Source organism: Oncorhynchus mykiss, chromosome 11, assembly GCF_057628025.1.
Source record: "Oncorhynchus mykiss isolate SJ-2025 chromosome 11, ASM5762802v1, whole genome shotgun sequence".
NCBI lineage: Eukaryota > Metazoa > Chordata > Actinopteri > Salmoniformes > Salmonidae > Oncorhynchus > Oncorhynchus mykiss.
This window is the reverse complement of record NC_143032.1, coordinates 48,860,995-48,875,783: the sequence shown is the minus strand read 5'-3', so window position 1 is coordinate 48,875,783 and position 14,789 is coordinate 48,860,995.

The window sequence follows — 14,789 nt, the reverse complement described above, 5'->3', positions numbered from 1 at the left end:
TTATGTTCTTTCTCCTTGTACCTCGCTGTTAAGAACATTGTTAACAACCACACCTGCTATAGTCCAGACTGGAAGGACCATAGATAGAGGGACCATGGGGGGGGGAAAGGTGACTGAATTAGAAGACGGTTGGAGTCAATTCCATTAAATCAGGAGATTCAAAATAGGGAAGGCACTTGTACACTGTGCAGGTTTTCCTTTTCAGTCTATAGTCAAGAGACGAGATCGACCATCTGGTATCTTCTTGAAGGTTCATTCACATTGGTAGCATTACAATACAGAACATGGATGCATAATAACTAGAGCTCTGGTATGGTGTAAATCAGCAGAGACACAGCAAAGCCTTGTTGATCTATTCTGCTAGGAACAGACTATGGAAATTGCATGTTTATGGTAGGCTACTCAAGGTCAAAGGAGACGATATCGCAAGGTCTCAGATAGGTCTCTAACTGGGGTGGCAGGGTGGCCTAGTGTTTAGAGCGTTGGACTAGTAACCAGAAGGTTGCAAGTTCAAACCCCTGTCGTTCTGCCCCTGAACAGGCAGTTAACCCACTGTTCCTAGGCTGTCATTGAAAATAAGAATTTGTTCTTAACTGACTTGCCTAGTTAAATAAATAAAACTAAAAGTTTGTGGATGGTAGTGGAATACGTTATTGTAGTAGTATTAGCAGGGTTATTCTAAAAGTTTAGTCAGAGCACATTTAAAATCGCTTAAATTGTTCAAGAGCAGTAATCCGGCTAATTTATTTTTACCAGTGAAATGACCATTGACATTTTACACAAATATATTTTAAAAAGTGTAAATACCATCAAAATACTTTTTCAAGCTACCCAAAGATCACCAATCTACAATTGTTAAAGTAGCAGGTGAAGATGAAGTGGTTTAACAGCTAGAGTGAGCAGAAAACAATAAGTTACAAGCAGACGGATGCAGTTAATTAAACACACTGACACAAACACACATAGGTATGGATGTCATGGGCAACAAAGCATCCCAAAATTAACATCAAAAACTATTTCATTGCACAGCAATACTTCGGTCAATCTGAGAACTCTTAAAGATGGTGTTATTGTGAAGGGCTTGGGTAAAATGTGAGCTCAAAAAATATGCTTCAATTTAGAGAACATCTGTCCTAATCCTCTGCTAATCGCTGTGGCGACAGAAAAAAACTGCCAAACAACCTTTCATTCATTGTTTCGGATACAGCAAGTCAGAGATGGGAAGACATCTTGATTGACGCTGATTAGAGCTCTGTCGCCTCAACCTTTCATGTGGCCTTTATTTCGCCATCTCCTATAGCTTTCTCGCTCTTTAACGCACTCACATGCGCACATACTATTCAGTTTGAGGCCTCATTTCCCTTAATTCATCGTTTTCTCAATGGTTTCCTGGTGATTACTTTTCATTCATATCCTGCCTCATAAATAAAAGGCAATATCTAAACCAATAAACATAAAAAAGTACCAATAAACACGCATAGGCACGTGAACACAGAATGGGGAAGGCATGGGGGGGGGGGGGGGGGTTGAGGTGGTGTCAGGTCAACATGAACATGATTTATACCATTTTCATTACCTTCCAATTAACGAGCTTGACAGACCTCTCCCATTTAAAGAAAGGACAAGTGGAGGCCAATGTATTCTCTGTCTTTTTTTATGCTTAATTACCCATTCTCTAAATCTTTTCTTTCCCGTATAGCACATATTCAAATGGACGTAATTATTTCATATGGTGAAAGAATGGACTGACTGTGCCTTGGAAGTGGGTCAGGGAGAAGAAGACGTTTTTGTCTGTCTGTATTGTAGCGCTGTCATGGCTCTGTCATAGTAGCTCTTTCAGCGCGCCGAGGCTAATAGGCTTTCCCATTAGTTGGGTAAGGTTAACTACGCATAGCTGCAACACTGAATGGAAGCAAAAAAGAGAGAGAGAGCAAGAGCGCACGTGAGAGAGAGAGAGATAGGGAGGGAGGGAGGGAGAGAGAGAGTGAGAGAGTGAAATCACATTTTATTGGTCACATACACATGATTAGCAGATGTTAATACGATTGTAGCGAAATGCTTGTGCTTCTAGTTATGACAGTGCAGTAATATCTAACAAGTAATCTAATAATTCCCCAACAACTATCTAATACACACAAATCTAATGGGGAGTTCGAAAATATGTACATAAAAATATATGGATGGTCGAACAGCATAGGCAAGGTGCAATATATGGTATAAAATACAGTATATACATATGATATGAGTAATGTAAGATATGTAAACATTATTAAAGTGGCATTATTTAAAGTGGTATTGTTTAAAGTGACCAGTGATCCATGTATTAAAATGGCCAGTGATTGGGTCTCAATGTAGGCAGCAGCCTCTCTGAGTTAGTGATTGCTGTTTAGCAGTCTGATGGCCTTGAGATAGAAGCTGTTTTTCAGTCTCTCGGTCCCAGCTTTGATGCACCTGAACTGACCTCGCCTTCTGGATGGTAGTGGTGTAAACAGGCAGTGGCTCAGGTGGATGTTGCCCTTGATGATCTTTTTGGCCTTGCCAAAAATTGTGCATCTGTAAAAGTTTGTCAGGGTTTTGGGTGACAAGCCAAATTTATTCAGCCTCTTCAACCTCAAGAGACACTGAACTGATTCCGACAACATGTCCCAAGAGAGACATGTTTCCGTGAAACTGAGGATATTACAATCTCTGATGTCTCTCTGGAAGGCAACCCTTGCTCGAATTTCATCTACCTTGTTGTCAGGAGACTGGACATTGGTGAGTAGTATACTCAGGAGTGGTGGGCGATGTGCACGTCTACAGAGCCTGACCAGGAGGCCACTCTGTCTGCCCATTCTGTGGCTCCGTTGTTTGTTTGGGTTGGCTTCTGTGATTAGATCCACTGTCCACTGTCCACAGAGGATCCGCTTCGGGAAAATCGTATTCCTGAACTATATCCAATAGTTCTTCCTGGCTGTATGTAATAAGACGTAAGACTTCCTGGGGTAACAATGTAACAAATAATACATTTTAAAAAATACTGCATAGTTTCCTAAGGACTCCGAAGAGAGGTGACCATCTCTGTCGGCTCCATCTTAGAGAAATAAAGAGAGAAAGAGAGAGAGATTAAGGTAAGATTGTTTGGTTTGGACTGCTATATTCCAGTGAGTTTCAAGACTGAAATTCAGATTGTGGGTGAAAACCATATTATGGATTGTATGGCTTTTCTGGTTGAAGCCTTAGTTACTACACTGTAAAAAAGCCAACGTAACCAATTGCTTAATCAGCGCCATTCTGTGAGTTGAGTGGACTTCAGAAGGACAAGAATTTTAGCTAATGTGTTCAAGTTTGTTTACTCAACAAACTCTGCTTTGAAGTGAGCTGAATTTTAATAAGCTTGTTGAGTAAAATGACAAATTCATGTTTGCTCGAAAGCACTCAAAACCATGCCCGTCCTCATATTTCCCAGCTTGCTCTATTGTAGGTTGTTTTTCAGATTTGTTTGTTCCAATACCTGTTTTTTTTGTATGTACATTGATTGGTTAATGAATCTTATGCCACATACACACATAACATACATTTTTCTAAACTAAACAATATGTTAGTAGTTGGAATTACCACACCCATTATTGAGATGGCTGTTCCAGTTCATATGATTTAGGTAGTCTCAATAATCAATCTTCCGGGCTTCCGGGCAGTAATTCTCAATGCAGGTTGTGGGTGATTGAAATTTCCAAAAGATGGGTATCCTCACTATAGCTGGATTCCAATAGCAATAACACACCACTTTAAGTGCTCCCAAGTGGCGCAGTGGTCCAAGGCACTGCATCTTAGTGCTAGAGGTCTCACAACAGACCCTGGTTCGATTCCAGTCTGTATCACAACCCGCTGTGATTGGGAGTCTCTTAGGTCGGTGCACAATTGGCATTTACATAATTTGAGTCAATTGGAGGCAAATCTGTGTATGTATTTCAAGGCCTTCCTTCAAACTCCGTGCCTCTGCTTGAAATCATGGGAAAATCAAAAGAAATCAGCCAAAACCTCAAAACAATTGTAGACCTGCACAAGTCTGGTTCATCCTTGGGAGAATTTTCCAAATGCCTGAAGGTACCACGTTCATCTGTACAAACAATAGTACGCAAGTATGAACACCATGGGACCACGCAGCCGTCATACCACTCAGGAAGGAGACAAGTTCTGTCTCCTAGAGATGAACGTGCTTTGGTGCGAAAAGTGCAAATCAATCCCAGAACAACAGCAAAGGACCTTGTGAAGATGCTGGAGGAAACAGGTACAAAATTATCTATATCCATAGTAAAAACTAGTATTATATCGACATAACCTGAAAGACCGCTCAACAAGGAAGAAGCCACTGCTCCAAAACCGCCATCAAAAAGCCAGACTACGGTTTGCAACTGCACATGTCCTCTGGTCTGATGAAACAAAAATAGAATTGTTTGGCCATAATGACCATCGTTATGTTTGGAGGAAAGGGGGAGGCTTGCAAGCCGAAGAATACCATCCCAACCGTGAAGCACACCATCCCAACTGTGAATCACGGGGGTGGCAGCATCATGTTGTGGGGGTGCTTTGCTGCAGGAAAGACTGGTGCACTTCACAAAATAGATGGCATCATGAGGCAGGACAATTATGTGGATATATTGAAGCAACATCTCAAGACATCAGTCAGGAAGTTAAAACTTGGTTGCAAATGGGTCTTCCAAATGGACAATGACCCCAAGCATACTTCCAAAGTTGTGATAAAATGGCTTGAGGACAACAAAGTCAAGGTATTGGAGTAAATGGCAGCATGCTCTTTTAACAGTATATGATGTGTATATGCTTACTATTATATTTATAGCCTAGTTAAACGTATAGGCTATGATGACAATGAAATGGCTTAGCGGCCGTGCACCAGAACATGGTTCCAAAGACATTACGAGCATAGTCGTAGATTGACAAGCAATGTAAATTCATCTCAATAAAGCTTGATTTATATAGGCTGTCTGGGTGGCCTGCCCTGTATAAATATAAGCTTACTCACTAATTTGATTGGCATTCGACGGGCCTTGCGCTCTGTGAAGTCGTTGACTATGGCATTCAAATCCATGGTTCTGGCCCTGATGTTTTCAATGGACAGAATGGCCAACCCACTCAGTCTCTCCTGTCCCATCCTGCTCCTCAGGTATGATTTAATTAAAGGAGCACTAGCTGTAACTACTTGCCCAAATGTAGCAGTGACTGAATTGTAATCCACAATGAGCATCTTGGCCAGTTCTCTCACTGTAGTATGCTTTTTCCTTCTTAAAACAGGCCCTGAAATAGAGTAATTGGCCAGGGAAGCTTGCTGATATATCTTTGCTGTAATGTTCAACCAGCCGGTTGGCGGTCTCATAGAGCACATCGTCATCTGCATTGGCCAGGGTAGTGGGATGGATGGAGTTAAAAAGACTGTTTCCCGCAGACTATTAAATCTGTTTGACAGCTGGTGGATAACGATGTCAAGGTTTGCATTAAAGACGTTGACTAAAAACGACCCATCAGACAGTCGCTCGTCCTCGCACAGCTCATCAAAATGACGCCTCGCCTTCTTCAAATGCGTTCTGAGCTCCCCATTTTGTCGGCAAGGGTCTCTGCGGTGACTTTGGCCTTCTCAAAAATCCTGTCGGATTCCGGACAGGACCTCTATCATGTCCTTGAGGTGGCTGACTGCCCTGTGCAGGTCTGCGTCTTTGGCCTGTAGCATTTTGGAGACGACGTTCCCATTTTCTAAAACCTTAGTCTGCAGAACGACAAAAATAAATGTTTTCAGTGCTGCTGCATCGTCCATCTCGTCCTTCTTGTCACTTAAAAGCACCATCTTGGTGAGGTCCTTCATTACGTCCACATACCTGTATCTCAGGGCAGCAAGGGACTCATATCTAGATGACCAGCGGGTGGGACACAGTCGTTTTAGAGTTACATTTACTTTTTTTTTAATGCAAAATCAAATAGAACACTCAGCATTGACCATCTCTTTATGCTATGGCCGAAGAAGGTGTATAACAGTTCAGCAGTATCATAAAACTGTTGAAGCCAGGTTCAGATTTTTTTAAATCCAGGCTAAAATTGTACTCTGCGCACATAAACAGCAAGCTGCTCTTTTTCGGATATTCTGGCCGGTACACCCGAATAGACCCCGCTGATGTTAGCAGCTCCATCATACCCCTGCCCACCACATTTTGAAATATCCAGCCCATTTTCCTCTATGCTGCCTAGGATTTTATGTTGAAGCTCAGCTGTTGATGTGTCAGCTGTCTCTAGAAAGCTCCAAAACGATTCTGTGATGGTCAGATCTGTGGCGACATTATTTGCATCCCTTATCACTCGCACATAGCAATAAACTTGGCTTAACAGGTCTACTTTGGATACATCCGGTGTGGCGTCCATAATAATAGAAAGAAAAAAAATGGGGCTTCCTGCATCTCTCCCTAAGATATAAATCAGCTCATTTTGGATTTGAGGACTGAGATTCTGCAAATGCCAGAAGTTCAATTATACTGAGAAAATTCCACTGTTGGCCTGCCCCAGCTTTTCACGGTGCCCTCTGAATGCCAAATTACATGGTGCAAGTGTGAGAGTTACATTAACTATGCGCTCCAACACCTGTTGCCATAAATTTGCTGCGTTACTGCACGCCTCTCTCCATTTCTTCGTCAATAGTGCCATTGAGCTTCCATTTTTCATATACCAAACAGGCACCCATGTGAATCTGGGATGTCTCATGACACACTATTTTAGATGTTAGATGGCGCCAATCTCTCACCCCATTCACCCACGCATCAGAGAAGAAAGGGGCACTCCGATCTCCGAACAGCCAGCAAGGCTCACAATACCCGCAATCTAGTTTGGCCGAATAACATAGCCATGTACGTAGTAATTTGATTCCAGCCTTAGTTGTAATGGTGTAATACGACTTGGAAAAACATCGCCTTTCTTCATCTCTTGGGAATGGGTCAGTAGTCTTACGATCCTAATGCAATAACATGCAGTTTAACTTTTGCATCCACATTTGTTGCGTAATGGACAGGTTGGACAGGTTAAAAGGCCGTCTGTCCCACTTCCACCTGTTTCCTCAGCCGTCACGATTCTAGCCTCGCCCTGCTCCTCTTCCTCCCTGCCCAGCCTGGGGACAGCTTGTCCAGCCTGGCTTGTGCTCAGGGTCGTATCCTCCGATACCTGACAACCTGTATCCTCCTCTGTCAAAGTTGCTTCTTCTGGCAGGATGGAACAGCTTGACCTTGGCTCACTTGACCCACTAAAAGCTGCTGCTGGCGCTGATAAACCTACATCCACTTCTGGTCCCGTTAGATTGCTTGTGCCAGCAATGGCTGCACTTGAACTGCATTTGAAAAAGGAATCTAATTTAACTAATTTTGATACATCCTTTGCTTTCTCATTTTTGGCCTTCCTCTTTTGGGCTCCACTTTTGTGTTGATACGTTGCTGATTTTTAAATCCATAATTTTCTATTCTTGACTCTATTTTTTTTCCCGGCCATTGTCTCTTGATAGCTAGCTCAACTGTTGCTTAAAACGATGATAGAAACAACGACACTTTAGAGAGTATTTGCACAATGAATCCCAGAATGCGTTTCATTATCTTAACACGGTATTGAAACTATTAAATAATATGATTTATTTAGCAAATTAATTTGATTTATTGTCATCAATGCACTAAAATATCATGCTAACTTATGTAGTGTAAAAAAAAAACATTTTGTTGGTGAAACCATCAGTGGGATCATTTATCATATAGCCTACCTTAAAGATCTTCTCCTCAAATTCTCCTCAACAATTGATACTTGGGCATGGTGGGGCGGTATTCAAATTATATAGGGGGCCGCAGGTCCGGGCCTGTCACCGGGCCCATGTACGTAGCGAGCCCTGGTGCGACCACCCCGGCTGAAGTACGCCACTGGTCTGAATACTATTTTCTGTATTTTTCATTTTCAAACAGTTTGCAAACATTTCTGAAAATCTGTTTTTCACTTTATCATTATGAGGTATTGTGTGTAGATTGACGAGGAAAACGTTTTACTTAATCCATTTTAGAATAAGGCTGTAACATAACAAAATGTGGAAAAGGTTAAGGGGTCTGAATATTTTCTGAATGCACTGTATAGCTTAACAAGCAACTAATTCTAAAACTGTGAAATATAGAAATGAAATCAATTAATTATAAATTACATGACCCTTTCCTGGACTAGATTTAAAAAACACTAAACCCTTGCCTTGACTGAACTTGAAAAAGCATGACCCTCCCCAATTTTCCTCCAGGTAACCGTTCTGTAAATTACAAACCATCCTTTACAGCTGCATGTTGAATAAAATGTTACAGTGTAGAGGGCTACTACAAAACGTCAGAAGTTTTCCATGTACACCATTCATTGGGCAGTTCTACTTCAATCATCTTCTATGGCAATACTACACATACAATATACTTCATCCTACTGTGCTTTACTGCAACAAATAAGTTATGCCCTTGCCAAGAATAATTATATCATGAAACACCACAACGCCTATTCTACGATGTTGAACGTAATTCTCTTGGAAATTATGTGGACACAACGTTGATTCAACCAATGTGTGCCAGTGGGAAGTGTCCTTTGGTCCTACATTTGTAAATCGTCAGCTGTTTGCATTGAGCTTTAAATAGTAAATACAAAAAAAAACTATTCAGGTCCAATGATAGTAAACAAAAACAAACTCAAAACCCTCCGTCTTCAATTAGATAAAACATTATACAGATTTTTAGTGTGACTACAAACTAATCCCATGATGGCCTAATCATTAGCATGACTAATACTGTATTATGTGACCGACGGAGGCCAGGAACAAGCATCACGGAACTTGACCTCTTGAACCCAGAGTCACTCATATAGAGAGATATGGCTCTGCCTCTGCCTGAACCCCCTCTCTGCTAGATCATAATAATACCAATCCCATCCAACCTCGGGATAAAATAATGTACCAAATGTTTTGTGAGACCAATTTTCTGGTCATTTCTATTCCCTACTGGCACGCATCTTTAACTTGGGAACACACAAAACACAAACAGGGCCAGCTCCGGCAGAAAAACCCATTTACTGATCTTCATGGAACTCAGACAAAGCTAAGTGGATTTTTCATTACCCATGTCTAATAAGGGGAAGGAAAATTACAGCTGCGAGTATTAGTTTGGTTTGCTGATGGACATTTTTCCTCTAAAACGAAAGGACCAAAAGGGTATACTACACGTGGCACGAGCATTAGAGAAATGAGCACAATGTCTCCCCAGGCGCCCACCACCACTCACCTGTAATTTGGGAACATACAAACTCGCTGGAGAACGAAAAGGCACTTTTTAACTCCTACCTTGATTATCCCCTTCAGACTGCAACAGAAAGAGGGGGTGGGGCAGGGGGTGGTGTAAAATCAAGGAAAAAAACATTGAAAATGGCCTCTATTAGCACAGTCAAACATTTTCTCATGTTTCTTCTCAAATAACTCATACTCTTTTCCTAAAACAGGAGAAAGATGCCTTGCTAGGACATAAGTCTTTATTTTCTGAAGTTCAGACTATTTATTGAATATGACCTGTTATAGTACCAGAGAGTTTATGTATTATGAATAAGAAGAGAGTAGGGCATGAAAAAGCTCTGTAGACCAAGGTATTTATGCATTAATATGGTATTGTTATTTAGCAGACATTCTATTAAAGTGACGAACAGTCGACACATAGTATAGCCTAGACAAGGCCTGTGCGGGATACAAACCCACCACCATGTTCTTGCAAGCACCACATGCCAACCATCTATGTATCCACTTTACAGTATGTATCGACAGACAGTACCAGTCAAAAGTTTGGACACACCTTCTCATTCAAGGGTTTTTCTTTATTTGAACTATTTTATACATTGTAGAATAATAGTGACGACATCAAAACTATGAAATAACATATGGAATCGTGTAGTAAGCAAAAAAGTGTTAAACAAATCAAAATATATATTACATTTGAGATTCTTCAAAGTAGCCACCCTTTGCCTTGATGACAGCTTTGCACGCTCTTGGCAATCGCTCAACCAGCTTCACCTGGAATGCTTTTCCAACAGTCTTGAAGAAGTTCCCACATATGGTGAGCACTTGTTGGATGCTTTTCCATCCCTCTGCGGTTAAACCCATATCAAACCATCTCAATTGGGTTGAGGTCAGGTGATTGTGGATGCCAGGTCATCTGATGCAGCACTCCATCACTCTCCTTCTTGGTCAAATAGCCCTTACACATCCTGGAGCTGTGTTGGGTCATTGCCCTGTTGAAAAACAAATGGTAGTCCCACTAAGCTCAAACCAGATGGGATAGCGTAACGCTTCAGAACGCTGTGGTAGCCATGCTGGTTAAGTGTGCCTTGAATTCTAAATAAATCACAGACAGTGTCACCAGCAAAGCACCCCCACACCATCACACCACGCTTCACGGTGGGAACAACACATGCAGAGATCATCCGTTCACCTATTCTGCCTATCACGAAGACACGGCAGGCAAATTTGGACACATCAGACCAAAGGACACATTTCCACCAGTCTAATATCCATTGCTCATGGACCAAGCGAGTCCCTTCTTATTTGTGTCCTTGTGTACTGGTTTCTTTGCAGCAATTCGACCAGGAAGGCCTGATTCACACAGTCTCCTCTGAACAGTTGATGTTGAGATGTGTCTGTGAAGCATTTATTTCGTCTGCAATTTCTGAGGCTGGTAACTCTAATGAACTTATCCTCTGCAGCAGAGGTAACTCTGGGTCTTCCAAGAGGGTGCAAAGCTGTCATCAATGCAAATGGTGGATACTTGTAAGAATCTAAATTCTAAAATATATTTTGATTTCTTTAACACTTTTTTGGTTACAACATGATTCCATATGTGTTATTTCATAGTTTTTATGTCTTCACTATTAGTCTATGTCGAAAATAGTACAAATGAAGAAAAACCCTTGAATGAGTGCTACTGTATATGTATCCACTTTTCAGCCTACAATTTCAGCCATGTAATGCACCCACCCAACCAAACCCGTCTCCTACTTATGCAGATAATTCACCAGGCCTATAGGTTCTCACTACCCTGCACAACACGCTTTCCACAGTGGGCACAGTCATTAACTCATAACAGGCTAATGACATGCAATGCAGGTTCCTAATTTCAAATGCTGAACCTGATTAGGGCTTAATGAAGTCAGATGAATGCGTGTGGACAACACGGAATAGCAATAAGCAAAGGCCGACTATTACTCCGTTGTTTTTTTTTACGGGGAACAGAGCGGATTCCCCATGGCCTGAGCATCACTCCACTACTCACATAAATTAATGCAGGTATTGTAAATGACTGAAAATGTGTCATTGTGTAGTAGCCCACATGGACTAAACTGCAGTAAAGGCCGAACTGTGAAAAGTAATTCTGAGTACAGAGGATACAAAGAAAATCATTAACTCAGATTTGATTACTTCAAAATTGTAGAATAAAATACTGTCATACATTAGCAAAAGTTATTATAATCTATCATCAGTGAGAGACAATATACAAAAGTAGACCTACTATCAAAAACTTCCTTCTTAAACATACTGTATTTTCATACTGTAATAAAGCTTGTTTCTTTACGCACACAAAAAGATCATTTCAGAATTCAGAATAATTTTAACAAAAATCTTTTAATCAAGAGTAGCCGAATGGCTGCAGGAATTAACTTAACAACAGAGGTATCGTAAAGCACACTTGACAGTGGATTCAGGGCCAGACAGAGCTTTAAACCCACTTACAGCTAAGGCAGTCACAACACCAAATTCCCCAGAGCCCAGTCATCAAAGTCCTCCACAGTCCACATCCCAGAGTCCTCCCGCCCGTGCCTACCTTTCACTCGCTCATCCAGGGCTCAGCAGCTCTCCTCTGTGACTGCATTAACCTTGAGGACCACAGCCTTCACGTCAGCAGGGTCCAACCTCAGAGTCATTACACAGCACATGTCCACCAGGCCCTGCTAACACGCCTTCATCCGTGCGTTTATCTGGGCCAGGTCCAGCTTCAGCTTCTTGGCCACTGAGAACCCCAGCAGGCCCGTCAGAACCTGGTCTGAGAGGTCCACATCCATGTAACCCGTTCCGTCCGAAATGGAAGCACTGACCCGCCACTCCACCTTACTGTATTTGAGGTTCCCTTGCAGGGTGACAATGAAGGCTTTCACATGCACGTCGCTCACTCACTCCAGCACACCCAAGGGGCTCACACTCTATTCCAGCAAACACAGGTAGGTAAATGGAGGTGAAGCAAGCATCACAATCGTCACACTCTCCGCAAAGGGTCGACTTGTTCCCTGTTCTCTGACTCAGGTACTATCCAGTCTAGGCTCCTGTCTAGAAGCTTTTGGCTCAGGTGGAAAGAAGCAGTCCATGTCATCGTCTAAAGGTTGTCCCTTTGATTGTCCTTCCTGTTGTTTGGCTGTTGGAATGGGCTCTCCTGGAAAATCACATTGTCAAGCTCATCCAGAGGAAGGTAATCAGTCCTCATCTGGGATGTCCACCATGTCCAGCTCAAGGGCCTTGTGGCATGAAGGGCACCCGAGTGCAGAATCTGCAAGGCTTTCAAAGCACAGGCTCTGCAGCAAGGCAATTATGTAAGAGGCGGAGGATGCCTCACTGCGGTTCAGTCTGGTTCCTGGTTGTCAGCCTCCTTTTTACCTGGTAGGGATGTGCTGGACTTCTGCCCAATCATTTGGTCAAGTGCCACAAAGAGGGAAATAGGCTAATTACAGTTGACCGAGAATAGAGCAGCATGGCTGGCACTTAACCCTAACCCGGGTATAATTTGTGGAACGAATCAACAGGAATCTGTTCCAAAAACGTTGTAAATAACAAGGTTGCCAACAAATAATGCATACAAAGTTGTATAGCGGCAGAATACGATACCGGGTTCCGAAAAATGTCTGTCCTCACTCTGGTAGCCTATTGGCAAACATTAAGAATAAGCTTTGTGGTGAGTTGTTGCCTATTCGGCAGCTATTTAGCTAACGTTAGGTGACTTGATCATGTTACTTTGTATGCGTTTGTTGACATCCTTGCACTTTAAAGTTTTTGGAACAGATTGTTGTTAGAACGTTCCACAAATTATACCCACCCCAAGCAAGTTAATGTTTCCGATATTTTTGGACTACTAAACAACTATTGATTTAGAACCATGGAGATTTACCGCAAGTCGCAAAGAAAACAGGAGCTGCCTCCACTATTCCAGCACCTTTTCAACATCAACATCATCAAATCACCTATGCTGTCCACATTCTGATTTGTGTGTTTGTGCAAGTAGAAAAAAAACTCACCCTACTTATAGAGAAATGCCAATCCCATACTCCCATCTTTCATGTTGACGAAACGGTCTATGAGTCATACAGTACAAGCTTTAATTTTTTTGTTGTCCTAGGCTACCTGGCTAAAATGCTTGCTCGCTAGCCTAACTTCTTTGATGGCCAACGTTAGCTAGTTAACGTTAGCGTTCTACATCTAGCTACATATTAACCTTTCATCCTCTCAGTCCAGGGGCACAATGTACCGTACAAATTTATGGTGGGATCAGAATCGCCATTACAATCATTGGCCAGCACAGAGAATTAAGTAAATCCACAAGTCCAAACCCCTATCCCCATCTATGGCTAAGTTGGGAAAAGGACCAATTTAACTGGCTAGCTATGCATCAGAGGACAACACTTTTTTTTGGTGCTCCAGGACCATTCACAGTTGAGCTCGCTCAGTTTTCTACTTTTTTTAATCAAGTGAGGCCAAATGTTTGCTGGCTTCCCTTGCATTCAATGCTATGGGCGGCAACAATGTCATACTCTTCATGACCAGATAGAATCAGATAAATGGCCTTACACATGACATACAGAGACCGTAAGGCACTGTTTCGCTCGGATGCTGTCTCCAGTGAGATACATTCAGCCTCTTGCGAATTGAAGGAAAATTCCGAAAACACAGAGATGAAATATACATTATTTTATGTTTTTTGTTTGTCATTTTTGGTGTAAGACTGGCTTCCCTTGGCATCCATGAATACACGCCATTGCTTAGAAGTACTTTTCACATGCAAACTTTAAAAGTCTGAACTCAGAATCTAATATGCTTCCCAAAGATAACACGGTTGCTGTGTAGAACGTTTATTTTGATTGGCGATTTTCTGCATTTATCAGTGCCATCAGGTAGTAGGCTGATTTAATTTGTGTCCATATACCAGTATTATTAGGGACATTGTTCTTCTTGCAAAGCATATATACTTTTTAATCGAAATATTATATTGTGTGCATGTAACCGTACTCATTGAGTGATAGTCATAAACCTTAATTTACGTTACAATGGTTTGGGTTAGTTCTGTATAATTGTAGCTATCTGCCCCAAAGTACAAGTGCAGCTGCTTTTTGGCGAATCGCCAAGGCGCCAAAGTTGGAGGCATGGAGAGTCAAAATGTTTGTGGTGCTAAGGTTCCCATAATCATTTTTGGACTTCGCGCGAAACACACTAAATATGTGATATATCTACATGTTAGAACGATAATTGCATTAGCTAGCTACAACCCTATATGAACACAACTAGTAAGTATTTACATTATGATCAAGACTGAAAGTAAAGGACTGCTGCAAGTCAACCAAACTATTTCGGTACGGAAGATTGGTGGGAACTATATCTTCAGACCCGCCTCCATTATGTGAGTGACAGATGAGTTATCCAATGATTGCTATTTATTTACAATTCAATGTCTCTTCCC